At 43.1% G+C, this 5,283-nt stretch overlaps 1 pseudogene across 1 annotated transcript; it reads right to left on the reverse strand.

Moving 5' to 3' along the window:
- Positions 1–994: 994 nt before the first annotated feature.
- On the reverse strand, positions 995–3,143 carry LOC128589689 (cysteine--tRNA ligase, cytoplasmic-like; annotated as a pseudogene). Its single transcript, XR_008381116.1, has one exon. The product of XR_008381116.1 is annotated as a cysteine--tRNA ligase, cytoplasmic-like (transcript).
- Between the last annotated feature and the right edge of the window lie 2,140 nt (positions 3,144–5,283).

Here is a 5,283-nt window from a genome sequence, read left to right on the forward strand (position 1 = left end):
TCAATTGGAAGTTGAGTAAATTACAGTTTAAATGAGTCATCCTAGTCATAAGATCATATCCTAATGGCTCTGTGTGATTTCCTCAAATTCATTTCTCCTCTTTTCTTTTTCTTTTTTCGATTACAGTTTTAGTAATCTGTGTTCTCCCAATGATCTTTTTTCCTGGTAGTCATTTTGCAATGAAGTAAACATCTTTTCAATTCTTTCTGAAAAAAATTAAAATTAAAAAATATATATTTTATTTTCACTAAATCACATCTGTCTGCCACTTGATCTATATGTTCATTTTGGTACCTTTTTTTGCAGTTTCTGGCCGGTGCTGGGTTGGAACCCTGCCACCTCCAGCGTATGGGGCAGCACCCTACTCCTTTGAGCCACAGGCACTGCCCTCTTTTTTTTTTTTTTTTTTTTTTGAGACAGAGCCTCAAGCTGTCACCCTTGGTAAAGTGCTATGACATCACAGCTCACAGTAACCTCCAACTCCTGGGCTCAAGCAATTCTCTTGCCTCTGTCTCCCAAGTAGCTGGGACTACAGGTGCCTGCCAAATGCCCGGGCTATTTTTTTTTTTTTTTTTGGTTGCAGCTGTCATTGTTGTTTGGCGGGCCTGGGCTGGCTTCCACCAGCTCAGGTGTATGTGGCTGGCACCTTAGCTGCTTAAGCCACAGGCTCCAAGCCACCATTTTGGTACTTTCATATCAAGCCATTTATTTTCCTTAAATGACTAGTTGTCTTTAATTTTCTATTATAGTTGTTTTTAAGTTATTGGTTTTTTTTTTTTGTAAAAACAGCTCAGAAGAATATCAAACAATAAAATAGTAGATTTTTTTCAGTCTCTAACTCAGAGAAATCCTATATAAAGGGAAGATGTTTTTTAAATCGTTTTAAGGCTTGTGTAAATAGTGGAGCACACTGTATCCTTACCTTCTTTTTTCCCCCCCACTGTTAAGAAGAATTCAGAGCTGCTGAAGACATGAGCCTATATGAACATAACCCTTAATTTAGGACGCAAGGACAACTGCAAACATGTTCAGAGCCCCGGGACGTCATCACTGAGGCAGAGAAAAGCCGCTGGGCCACGACGGCTTGGTTTAGAGTCAGTCCGGGCGTCCTCACGGGCAGCTTCTGTACCATCTGCAGGTACTCCGTGTACAGCTTTTCCTGAGCTTCGAGGAGTTTCTTCAGCTTCTTGGCTTGCCCTTTGCTCAGTTCTTCGCCTTCTGTATAGTGCGTGGGAAGGCCATTTTCACCAAACTTGGAATATTTGTCACTTTCTGACAAGAACACCTCACTGGGGGAAACCTTCATCTTGGCCGCTTCTGGCTCTTGCTTTCTTCAGGCTGCTTCCTCTTCTCCTCTTCAACCTTTTCTTCTCTTCTCTCTCTTTTAGCAAGGTGTCTCTGTCTACCAATTTGACCACCGTTGGTAGTCCTTCATGGTCTTCAAACTGCACCCCACGCTCGGGCGGGCGTGGTGCGGCAGGGCATCGCAGAGCTGCAGGACCTCAGGACGTTCTTCTCTCGGGCCATCTTCCGCACTCCTCCTCGGAACTCCAGTAACACCTGCGGCAGGTAGGGCTTGACTGGGCCTCCAGATCCAGGCTGGTTCTCGGCTCTCTGACTGGGAAGCCCAGGGAGCTTTCCTCTTCTCTGGCCCCAAAGATCTTAAGCATGTGGGTGAGGTACAGGGCGATGCTCTCCAGCAGAGCTCGGTTGGGCTTTCTCCTCACTCCCTCTGGGACGCCAGGTAGAGGTTGCATGACTGACCAAAGCCCGCATTTCCTGCATCACCGTGCGGGTGTCAACGTTATCACACAGGGCTTCGTGAACGGCTGTCTTCTTGTCATAAAAGTTCTTGTTCAGCTCTGCCTCTTCATCTTCGCATTTTTCAAACTGACCAGTGACATCGACAGGAGCTCGAAGGATATCCTTCACGTTTAAGAAAAACTCATTCAGGAACTTCTGGTACTGAAGTGCCGACTCCATGGTGTTGCTTGAATAGTCCAGCGTGTCTTTCCAGGAGTGCATGAGGAAGGCCAGCCTCAACTCTCGTGCTGAATGCTTTTTCAAGGCATCTTTAATGGTGATGAAGTTTTTCAGTGACTTCGACATCTTGCAGCCATCAATGGTCAGGTGGCCTGTGTGGAGGAAGTACCGGACCCAGCAGCCATTTTCAAAGTAGGCCTCCAACTGTGCCAGTTCATTGTTGTGGGGAAACCAGAGGTCGAAGCCCACTCCGTGGATGTCCATCGAGGTTCTCGGGAGGGTGTCTGCCATGGCAGAGCACTCAATGTGCCAGCCCGGATGACCCTTCCCCCAAGGGCACAGCCAGGATGGCTCCCCTGGCTTGGAGGCCATCCAGAGGGCCAAGTTGTTGGGTGAGCGCTTCTCTCTCAGGCGGTCTGCGGAGATGCTCAGGTCACCTTCCCCCTCCTGAAGAGCTTTCTGATCCCCCACAGCCTCGGGCACCAGCTTCCCCTCGGAGTGCTTCCCGCTAGAAGCAAACTTCACTGTATCAAAGTAAACAGACCTAATGGGCACATAGCCATAAGGATTGTCCACAATCTTCTGGACAAAGTTCATGATTTCTGGCACATACTCACTAACGCGGGTGAAGACATCTGGAGGGAGAACGTTCAGAGCTGACATGTCTGCAGAACGCTCCTTCCCAGAACCTGGGCAGTTTGGAGAAAATGGAATTGTCAGTCACCTCACTGCCAAATGTGGAATCCAGCCAGTCAGAAAGCAAATCCTTGGCCTCTTGCAGCAATACCTCCGCACAGCTGTCTACTTCCTCCCCTGTGAGTCTGGACTGCACAGCTTTCTCCAGCGGCTCTGTGGCAAGCCTCACTGCGTGCCGTTTCCATTGGAGCATCTGCTTTTTTACTGGGATCTGTGGTCTTGTTTAATTTTACTGAAAATAGCTTGAGGGCGTGCACATCCTCCAGGAACTGCATGGCCGGGGGCTGCTTCTCCGGGTACTGCTGGAACAGGTGGTCCTGCTGGGCTCTCCTGATGATCTTACCATCAATATCTGTGATGTTCATACAGTAAAAGACATCCAATTTGAAGTAATCCTTCAATACTCTTATCAAGGTATCAAAACAGATGTAGGACCTGGCATGGCCCATGTGAGATGCATCTTAGACAGTCCCCCGCAGCAGTACCACGTCACCTTCTTGCCATCTTGAGGTATAAACACGTCCTTGTTCCGGGTGAGGCTGTTGTACAGGTGGAACTTACATGGCTCAGTCCTGGTGGGAGGAGACCACTGAGGCTGTGCATGCAGGCCTCTACCCTGCTCAGCAGAGGAACCTGCTATCGCTGGGAATTCAGAATCAGATGCTGCCTATCCTTACCTTTTTTGATATCTAACTGGTGAGATACACACACACACACGCATGATATATACACACATGTTCTTTTTCCTGTCTGTAGTTAGATTACGCATAGATAGTGACACGGATATAAATATTAGTGTTCTTCAATGTCAAATCAAATAAAAGAATAGGTGTTGTGCATTTGAGCCCTTAAACCATAAGACAAGGTATGGGTTAGTAAACCTAGTTCAGTCCTTCCCTCTTATACTTGCCTTACCAACAAGATGTGAGAAAATTATAGCTCAAGTGTCATGCTCTTTATCCAGTCAGGAAATGGCATGCTCCTTTCTTCCTCATGAGTTAGGTATGTGTGACACTCTCAGTATATGTGGGTCTAACTATCTGTTGTTCTTCATTCTACATGGTTCTTCCCATGTACAAAGGGAGCTAAAAAAGAGCAAATCACAACAGCAACAAAGAAGCAAACAAACCCTGCTGTTAGATGATTAATGAGAGAGGCTCATATTAGATATTTCATAGAAAAAAAAAAAAACAAAACTGACTATGTTATTTCTTCTTTTCTTTCTCCCAAAAAAGATCATTGGGAGAACACAGAACGTACTTAAACTAAAATTGTAATTGAAAAAAAGAAAAGAAAAGAGGAGAAATGAATTTTGGGAAATCACACAGAGCCATTAGGATATCATCTTATGACTAGGATGACTCATTTAAACTGTAATTTACTCAACTTCCAATTAAATTGAAAGTTAAAGCTATAAGACAGAAATTAGAAATATAAAGTTAAGGAAATCTGCACCTAATAAAAATTCCAGTAAGTATCTCTTTCCTTCCTTTCTTTCTTTCTTTCTTTCTTTCTTTCTTTCTTTCTTTCTTTCTTTCTTTCTTTCTTTCTTTCTTTCTTTCTTTCTTTCTTTCTTTCTTTCTTTCTTTCTTTCTTTCTTTCTTTCTTTCTTTCTTTCTTATTATTTATTTCTTCCTCACGCTTGGTAGAGTGCCATGGCATCACAGCTTGCAGCAACCTCCAACTTTTGGGCTTAAGCAATTCTCTTGCCTCAGCCTCCCAAGTAACTGGCATTACAGTTGCCCACCACAATGCCTGGCTATTTTTAGAGCCAGTCTGCTCTGACTCACTGTGGTCTCAAGCTCAGGCAATTCACCCACTTCGGCCTCCCAGAGTGCTAGGATTACAGCTGTGAGCCACCACACCCAGCCCCTGACCATATTATTGATCAACTTATTATTAAAAACATTTCACATAGGATTCACTTAGGAGTGGTTTTTATACTAGATCATTACTAAAGCAAACCTTTGTTGTTTTGATATGATTGACTTTAAACCTATCATATTGTTTTCCTTCTGTTTGTTCTTTGTTCACTTTCCCCCAGTTTTCGACCATCTGTTTAAACAATTGAGTATTTTTTATAATTTATCTCCTTTATTAACTTATTAGCTATGCATCTCTGCCTTTTTTTTAATTTTTAGTCATTTCTTCAGATCTTTCATCCAATAGAGATCTCTGTGATTATGGAGATGTCCTATCACCCACATTTCCCAACACTATCTGCTAGTTACATATGACTTCTGTGCCTTTGAAAAGATTTAAAGTTAACATCAAAATAGACACATATGGCTGTCATATCAGACAGTGAAGCTTGAGGATTACCATGTGTATCTATAACTTATTCAGGCCTAACTTTAAATAATATCACTTCACCTATAGTATATGAATCTTACATCAATGCCTTAAGTTGAAGATCCACTCCACACATCGTATTCTTGAGCAATTCTCATTGTACATTTTATTTCTACCTATGAAATAAGCCCTCATTATATATACATTCCTACTATTTTTGGTTTAAACAATATAATTTTAAATATATATTTAAAATAAAGAGAATTGTTTTATATGCTTTCTCATATTTACCATTTTAAGTGCTCTTCATTC

The sequence above is a fragment of the Nycticebus coucang genome, chromosome 7 (genome assembly GCF_027406575.1).
Source record: "Nycticebus coucang isolate mNycCou1 chromosome 7, mNycCou1.pri, whole genome shotgun sequence".
Lineage (NCBI taxonomy): Eukaryota > Metazoa > Chordata > Mammalia > Primates > Lorisidae > Nycticebus > Nycticebus coucang.